The following is a 9418-nucleotide window of genomic DNA, read 5'->3' as shown; positions in this document are numbered from 1 at the left end:
GCATGTCTTCTCTTCCTTCACAAATACTAGCTTCCATTTTGAAGAAGAATATTGTTTCGGTAAAGGGGAACCATTTTTTAATGGCATCATTTCATGTTAGTGGTTGCAATCCAGCAAATTCTTGGAGATATCTTGAGCTGGAAATTGCTGCTTGCCTTGCTTCAAGGACTCACCTTGTATGTAAGTGGGTTGCTTAATGAGCGTTTCACTTTCTTCAGGGTTATTGTAGGAAGTGAAAATATTTTGATATCAGCTCTTGGAAATAATGCTGGACAATTGTCTTTGTCCTCTGCAAAATGTTTTTTTCTATTTGAACTTGAGGAAATCTGTTTTCAGGGACATCAGGTGAAGATACGTCAATATCATTAAAATTCTCAATTTATATTTTACAGTTTTCCACCTATTGGAGTAAGAACATCTTTAATTTTCTCCTTAATGTGTTCTTTTGGGGGGCTTTGAGGGGCTGTTTGCAATTATAAAACTTGTATATTCAGGCTGTAATACAGAATTAAATACAGAGATATTGTAACGTTAAGAATGAGAAAACCTTCCTTGCTACAGAGTGCAACTTGTAGTCTGTAATCAGCATACAGTTAATAACATTATATGGTGTGATAGAGAATGGCATACAATTATTTTTCCTGGGAAGAACAGATTAGTATTTGCACATGCTACAGGAAACCTGGTGATATTGTTAGGCCTAAACGGGCAAGTTGTCCTTTGGGGATTGGCTTTTTTGTAGTCAGCATCAAATGCCAGAATTATTTTCTTCACTATGTCCCAGGTGTTAAAGAATTTCATGCATTTATTTGTGAAAAAGATGAGTAAACAACAACTTCAGATTACTTTCTATTTGTCTGTATCACTCCTTATGAGGGTGAGAAAGCATCCTTAGAGCTTGTCACTGGTAGTGTGTGCTTAGTATGTGTAAATTCAGTGCTGAGATTTGATAGCTTAATGTTGAATGCTTGCTATGCTTCTTATTTTTATTAATACACATGAATCTTAATTGGAGTTAATTCCCTGGAAGGCCTGTGCACAGTTCTGTAAAGTGAATGGTGTCTCTGGTTCTTGTTTGAAAGCTCTTTTAATTTCTCAGGCAGTGTCTGAGAAGTGTTTTTTTCCATTGTATTTTGCTGTGGAAGCAGCTGTGACTTTGCCATTCTTGGTCCTTGGTCCTTCACATGCTCTAGCTGTGTTCTGAGACCTTCCCTCACCACATAAGTTAAGTTTGCAAGTAGCTAATGACTGCTTCTTCTGTGGTCCATCATGTGTTTTTTCTGACCTTTTTAAAGGTTCTTTGTTGGCTCCTCTCTGGCTCCTTCTCTGCTGGTCTGCTCTTCTTACCTTTGTTCCTTCTCTGCAGGTAAGACTTGCAGATGAGGAATTTTACTAGTTTGTGGCCTAGCAAGTGTTTCTTGCAATCAGCTGCAAGAAATGCTTGCATACCTTTCTGGGTTTTTCCTTCTGCCTTGTTTCCTTAGTGGGCTTTGTATTCTACAAGATTCTGTGGTTCTAGAGTAGTTTTTATGCTTAGCATATAAAGTCTTAAGTTAATTCACATAGCAATAAAATTTATGTTCTGTAATTAATTTTTTTGGCAGGCATCTGTTTCACAGTAATGAATCGGTAGCAATTCCTAAAATGTCTGTTGACTGTCTAGAGAATTACAGGAAAGTTGGCATTTAAAAATGTTCCTCATAACTGAAAGAAGTGGGCAGCTGTATATTAACCCATCTTCTCTCAGAAAAACTTACAACTAGTATCTCTCTATTAAACAATTTTTAAATGGTAGATTATTTTTCTTTTTCCTCTGAATTAAAAGAGTAATTATTTTCCCTTAATCTTGAACACACCCTGAAATTAAAACCAATATGCTAAGGATAGAGGTAATAGTTGTTTCTTAAAAAATCCCCAAATCAAAACAAACACAAAACACACACAAAAAAAAACCCCAAACAAACCCAACCAGGAATGAAAAAGCCCAACCTGACATGGTGCTATCTATTATCACTATTATCTCTGAACAGCAGTTGAAAACCGAGGCTCTGATTGCAGGTTCATTTTAGGTTGCTTGCAAGACTATTTAATGATCTAGGATTTTCATACCCTAGGGCAAGATTATAGTAAGTGGAGGTCAAGCTGAACAACTGCCAGACCTAATTTACACTTGGATGAAAATGTTCTTGTCTAACAATTAGATTGAATGTTACTACCTTTTTCCCTAACTTTTAGTGAAATTTGGTTTATGTTGTTTCAGGGCCAAGGAAGGTAGCCTGATGCTAAGAAAACATCCTCTGAATGGCATGTTAGTCTCACCCTTCCTGTTCATGGATTGCACAGGATTGGCTATACATGTTAACGGCCCCTAGCATGCTTCTTGTGGAGGGCATAGGAGACTTATCCAATATAATGTTGTCTTTATATGTAAACAGTATAATGTCCACAAGAAAGCAGCAGTCAATGATGCTGAAACAGGGAAGGAAGAAATCTTGGAAAGACGTGACCTGTGATTATTTACGTTTGAGTCTTCCAAGACAGATTTGAGAAGTATGTTTCTGTGTTATTTATTATAGCTGCCTCTTCAGATCAGTTGATTTATTAGTAACCTGTGTTTCTGTGACCTATGTACAGATCATTACCAAAGCAGTAAGAGTTTTTTCTTAGAGAGTAGGTGAGGAATTGAATTTTTCTCTGAAACATTCAAACTGATTCCACTTAGTTGTATTTTGGCAAACAAAAGTAAAGGAAGATGTTAAATATCTTTCTGACAAAGCACTGTATTATTTTACCTAAGCATTGTGTAGCTATTTTGTCAGGTGATGTTAACCTCCAGTGGCATGGCTCTACAGGAATTTCACTTAAATTTTAGAAAATATTGAGAGCAAACCTATTTGAAATAAGATTTTTATACTTATAATCCTGGTTAGTGGTGAAAACTTGTGTATGAAAATTCTATACCACCGATTTATTTTTAAGAGCAATTCTAAACATTAAGTGGCTTTTTGAGTAAGCAAGAACACAAAGTTAGCAGTTTGCATTAGTAACATAAAGAGATTATATAAAATAGCTTATTGCTGATCCAGTGTTCTTATGAAATCAGTGCCTGGGGCATTAAAATCATGACTTGAAAAAATTTGCTACTTGATGATACTTAGGTACACAATGTTGCTCTTTTGTAAAGGTATTTTTAATGTGTGTGAATCCTAATGCAATTATTTCATTCTTAGTTGCTTCCTGTTGTACGTAATGAATAGCCAGTCCTCTGATAACAAACTGTATGTAACTGAGGATTTTTAATTTTTTTTTATTTTTTTTTTTTTTTTTTTTTTTTTTTTTTTTTTTTTTTTTTTTTTTTTTGTGGTAGACCTTGGCTTCAGGAGCTGTGAACATGGTTTAAGTAGTAAATAATGCTGCAGAATCTTGCCAGATGAAAAACTTTATTTTCCATTAGATGTCATTGTTTTGTTAGAATTGTGAGTGGTGATCACAAGCTAATGGTAAAAATAATTTGAGGACAAAATGTCCTCAAATAAAATAAAGAGGAGGGTCTGCGGAGTTCAACACAGGAGTAATAACTCATTATGTAATTGGTGACTAGTTTCAAGAGCAGTGTTTCTTTGACTAAGTAGCTAGGAAAGCTAAATAACTTAATATGGGGAATTTAACTAAATTTACTACAGTATTTCAGAAATTTACCTATGTGAGGAAGTATAAAGAGTGCATTTGACTCATCAGCATTGCATCATTGTACAACATAAAATGGAGTAGAAAGATCAAAGCAATCGAAGAGGTATCACCTATTTTAAATAATCCCCCTTTGGTCCAACTATATAAAATAGCTGGAATTATTTCCTGAGAAAAGTCAGAGGAATTAAAGTAGGGCTGGCAGAGCCTGTGTGCTTACCAGCATGCTGTGTTCTCAGCTGAGGAGTTAACCATTTCTGATGGGAGCCTGGAGAGGGGAGGCACTTGTATTTGGTACATACAAGGTGAGACAACTCCCACAAGAGTAGGAACGAGGTGAGGTGTTTGTAAGGCATTGGTACCTCAGAACCCTAGAAATCTGCCACTGGTTTCATGCTGTTCCAGGAGTGTGGGGCAAGTCTCTGCATCCAGCTAAGTGATGCTGTAGGGCACATCCCATTCCAGAAAGCTGTTCTTCGAGTGGGGGAAGGGGGAGAAATCATAGCACATGTAGCTTGTTTAAGAGACATCTGGCACTACTGCTGGTTTTTTTTTCCTCTTTTTTTTTTTTCCTTTTAAAAAGTAAATACAGGGAAAAGAGAATGAAAGTAGTAACCACCTTATCTCAACAGTTTCTACTCTGTTGCTGAGCTAATAAGTGTCATAGGTCTAGTTTTAAAAATGTTTTCTATGCATTGAACATTGTGCAAGTATTTACGAATTATGATACTTGCATAGTGTGACCAGTAAATTTTCAACAAAACATAAATCTAGCTGTAGGCTGTAACTGCCTTTTGGGGGAGGAAGGAGCTACTGGCTTTACTTACGTGCTGAATTTACTCAAGACCATGTAAGGGTATACTTTTTTGATATTTTTTTGCTTCTTTCTAGATTACATGAAGAAACGTAAGGTTTGATTTTGGTTGATTTAACAAGCTGTAGATTTGGTATTTTAGATGTGTGTGGAATGGATGCTCCTCTGTCCCTGTGGTGCCTAATGTCCAGCATTTGAGAGATTTACAAAGGAAGATAATTTCAAAAGGACAACTGTCTCTAACCTTTGCTTCAGAGTATTTTACACACATCAAGAGTTTCTTGGTATTTGTCAGCTTACTATAGTGAAGTGAGTTTGGTCTCTATAAAAACTGGGCTTGATACTTTTTCTTCACATGAGCTTCTGTAACACAGGCACAGGGTGCTATAGCTCTACAAGTTGGCACAGTTTACCTGCCACAAGTAAGAAGTTGAAAGAAGTTATTGATTTGAATAATGCCAATATTTTTGCAGTGTTCCTGGATGTATGCAAGTAACCACATTGGTTTCCTTGGGATGTTTAATGAATATCAATAGGTAGCTCTAGGTCTGCATACACGAGGCTTCAGCAGCGCTCATCTCTCCCGCAACATTCTTTTAAGAGGACTCTGTTTTAGGATGAATAAAGATAAAGAGAGGATGATTTTTAAACTTTGTGATGATAACATAATTTCTTTTATCTGGTATTGAATTCATTAATGGACTATTAGCATTCTGCGTTGTGAATATATTCTGTTCTTTAAACTGTGTGTGGGAAAGCCATGCACATCACAACTGCCGCTTCACACAAAATTAGTATTCAGCGCTGCAGATCTCTGAACAAACCTTTTGGGATTTTAGCCCAAATGTTATGAGGGAGAACAAGAACAAAATGTTTGGTATTAAAAATCCTTAAGTCAAGACTGAGGATGTATGGAGCACAGATGTTGTGAGGTTGGCAGAACTGCAGAGATAACTTTTTAATGGAAGATAACAAGGTTTTTATCTTTATTTCTTCTGTTTCAGAGGTGAAGCCAACTTCCGCATACATGAGTAGTTGCTTGAATTTTATTTTGTAAGGATGATAATTTTGATTGATTGTTGAAAGAGCCGTAATCCAATTATGAAGGGCTTAGGTTTCAGCTGTCATGCTGCTTAGTCTGGATGTGGCACAATGTTTATTCTTAAATATTTCTTTTCCTTTGTGATGGCACTGGCTCCCCCCCCCCACTTATTTGAGCCAGGGAAGGATGGATAACTATTCTTTATTGTTTACACAGACAGCAAGGTAATGGCAGGTTTTGGAGCTTCAATATAAATAGTTTGATAATGCTGTTGTAAGACTGCTAATGGCAATAGTCACCTGAGGAGAGGGTGTCAGGAGAGCACCGTGCGTTGGGGTGCGGAGCAGCTGTGTTCCTGCAGGTGGCCCGAAAGCCATGTCCTTTCTGTAGTCCAGCCCTGTGACAGAAAAAGCTGGGCTGGGGAGGGGCAAAGAGGCACAATGGAATGGAGCAGGAAGCATTCTTACATGTCAAGCAACCTCTCCCCATTTTAAAGAAAGCATTGTAAACGTCCAGTTTAGATTAATGCAGTTTGACTTGTGCTTATATTCTTTTCTGTTGGTTTCTTTGCTGGACCATCTCTTATTGTCTGGAAGCAATTCAGCCATTTCTTACATAGTGTGAAGCTTCAGCTAATAAAGTCTGGTGGATCTCGGCTGACAAAACACAGCACTGAGCTGGTTCTCCTTTTCCCCTCTTATTGTGAAAGGTTTGGGATCACAGTGCTGAGGAGTGCAGCAGGCTCTTCAAAGGATTATCTGAAGTGTGCTAGGACCTGGGCTGATAGGATCTGACTCCAGGAGATGTGCATGAGAGATTTTACTTTCCACTCTTCAGTAATTATATTTTGTTTGTTTTCTCCTTATTTTAGTCATCTTAATATTGACTGTAACTCATAGTAGCAGCTGGTGCTATTGCAGCATGTACTGTGTAGTGTCCCCTCACAACTTACAGTCAAATGAAGTTGTTTTTAGAAATGCCCAAGCAAACGTTTCAGCACAAAGCCCTGGTGACCTGGACTTTTCCAAAGGGAGAAATCTATATGGTGGGAAGGGAAGCTGAGGCTTCTTCTTATAAAGTGAGGCAGGCTCACCTCGTTCAGTGGAAGCACAAAAGATCCCCAGACTTGCCAGGTGGGATTCCTGTTGGTTGGAAAAGCCAACCAAAAGCCTCTGCCTGGTGCTCTGAAGTAATTCGTCACCAATGCCTGCACATTTAACAATGCTAATTCTGTTCTGAGCTTTTACTGTGTGGCTGCTTACCTGCTTGCTGTGGACAGTGTGTGTGCTTATGCATTCACAGCTTTTACAAGAGCCAACTTTTGAGGGAATGTGAAAGGACTGCATTTCTGAAAAAATCAGTGTGTGAAGGGGCATATTGATCTGTTCTGTAATTTAGTTTGGAATTTCAGGGCACCTAGGCAGCTGGGAGGTGTGTTTGCCTCGTGTCATAAACAAACTAGTACTCCTCTTTTGGCTTGTTTAAGTAGGCATATGTGGCCTTTTTTTTTTTTTTTTTTAAATCTTGGTTGTCATCCGACTTGGCTTTTACTCTTCCTAAGAGCCTCATTTTCCACACAGCCAGACTGTAACATCTGGAAGCCATCTATTCTTTGGCAGGGAAAGATGTGACAGACATGATGAGGTGTAACTTCTACTTTTGTTGTCTTACCTTTGCCTTTTTCAAAAGACATCCAAACCCAAATAATTTCAAAGATGTATGGGAATGTCAGGTGTGTTTTAGCAAAGCTTGGGAATACTGATGGGCAGAATAATCAGAGAGGCTTATAGTTATTTTTCACTTTAATAAGGGTAATAGTTGCATATATTGTACAGTTAATTAATTTTTCAGTATTTTGTTATGCTTATATCAAATGGTTTAAACCCACATTTTATGGGACAGTGTAAATTACTAAATAGCAATATAAAAGCCTCATGATTCAAACCATAGCTCTCTCTATATATTTCAAGATAGTTTTTAACTTACTGCAGTAAAGGGACTAATATTATTAAAGGTACTCTAATAAGAAATCCTATGAATGTTGTAGCAAGCTCTTTTTCTTTCATAATAGTTATTCCACATATTTAATTAATAAAATGAGCAGAAGTCCAAAAGATGGTTGTAACGAGAGGGGGGATTATTTGCTGGTGAAGTTGGTTGGCAGAGTAATTGGGGTGATAGAGAGTAGGTTGTTCACTTTTTAAGTCCCTAAATTTGGGATTATGTCTTAACCTTCACTTCAGATATTAGCCTGACTTTTTTTGTATGCCTTTTTTTTTTTTACCCCTTTCCCCCCCCAGATAAAGCCTGATTAAGCTTTTGCTTTCACAGCATTAAACTGAAAACAAATTTTGCCCTCTGTTTACTGCTGTATTCCTTACCTCTGGGGACCTGTTTTCCATGTGCTTGGCTGTTTCCTGGCTGGTTCTCTGCTCAGGTTCTGGCAGTCACCATCAGCTGTTAGCTGGTGACAAGCAAATGGTGATGTAGGTACATGTGCAGCCAGCTATGTAATGAAGACGTAGGAAGTGCTTGTGAAAAAGGACCAAGGAGAGTGCTTTGGGAAGGAGGCAGCCAAGACTGGGCAGGTGCCTGGTGCAGTTGCAGGTGGAACGTGCTGTCTCCTTGGCCGTGTGGGTCACAGGTTGGGAGCTCACCTGCAGGGCTGCCTCTCCCCACAGCAGGTAGCCGGGTGTGTGAGTTGGGAGCCCGGTGAGGGGTCTGGGCCTCGGTGTGTGCTTTGCCCCCCCTGGAGCATGGCACAGGCAGCTGCTGGCTGTGGCCCTCCCCCAGGGAAGGGCAGGAATACTGGCGGTGGCTGCGCAAGGGCTCCGGTCTGCAGCTTCCTTCTGATATACGGTATACTTGCAGCAGAGCTCTACTCCTGCTCTGGCTTCATGGTCATGGCAAAGCTCATCGTTAGCTTTGTTGTGGAGGGGTAGAGTTCAACTGCCTGTCATACTACATCCAGTGACTTGTGTGGCTGCAGGAGGAGTAGATTCAGTTGGCTGATCCAGTGGAGGGCTAATCATGGGGGAAGGAAATGGTTTTGTTTTCATAATGAACCAATAACAAGCAAATTTAAGTGCTAGAAGGGAGCAGAAACTTTGCTCTTTGTGTGGGTAGTGGGAAGGAAGGCTACTGCTTGCAGGAGCTGCACAGGGTGTCAGAAAAGCATATTCTGAAATGGCTCTTTCCCACTTCATCAGAGGGCTTGTTGCATGCACTGAAGAGCAAATATAAAAATTGAATGGAGAGTAAGCCAGGGAATAAAAATGGTAGTGTGATGGCATATAATCAACAGCCACCATAACACTGCTTTTTCATTTTTTTAAGAGATGTGTAGACAGAAGTGCTGTGGAAGGGGTGTAAATTACAGCTGGAAGTTTAGGAAAAAAAAATTGTGAAGGAAAACCTGAAAAGATAAGACCTGTATAAGTTAGATCTCTTGGGTTCTTTGTTGGAGTGTTAAGTGCACAGTGGTTTTGGCACTGTGGACTGTTATTGTGTAGACAAACCATGTATGTCTCTCTTGGTAGGCATGGAAGAATGTAGATTGATGATGTCTAGTTCATGTCTTCTTGTAAAGGAATTATGAGACTTATTTATTAAGCAAACAGCACAGAAATAACCACACAGCTAAAGGTATTAATTGCATTATTGTTCACTTTAGTCTTGATTATACTATCATAATATGATCAAAACTGCTGATACAGTTATAACTAAATCATGTTAGAGTACAGTTGTTACGGTACAGAATGCTACTTGAAGTATGTTTTCTGTATTTTACTCAAATAATAGAATTGCTTTAGAGCTTATTGGCAGCTGAAATATTAGGTTGTGTAATGTTAGTAGAAGTCACACACATAGAAATA

The sequence above is a fragment of the Merops nubicus genome, unplaced genomic scaffold (genome assembly GCF_000691845.1).
Source record: "Merops nubicus isolate BGI_N331 unplaced genomic scaffold, ASM69184v1 scaffold21971, whole genome shotgun sequence".
In the NCBI taxonomy this organism is placed as follows: domain Eukaryota; kingdom Metazoa; phylum Chordata; class Aves; order Coraciiformes; family Meropidae; genus Merops; species Merops nubicus.
This window is presented reverse-complemented; position numbering follows the sequence as displayed.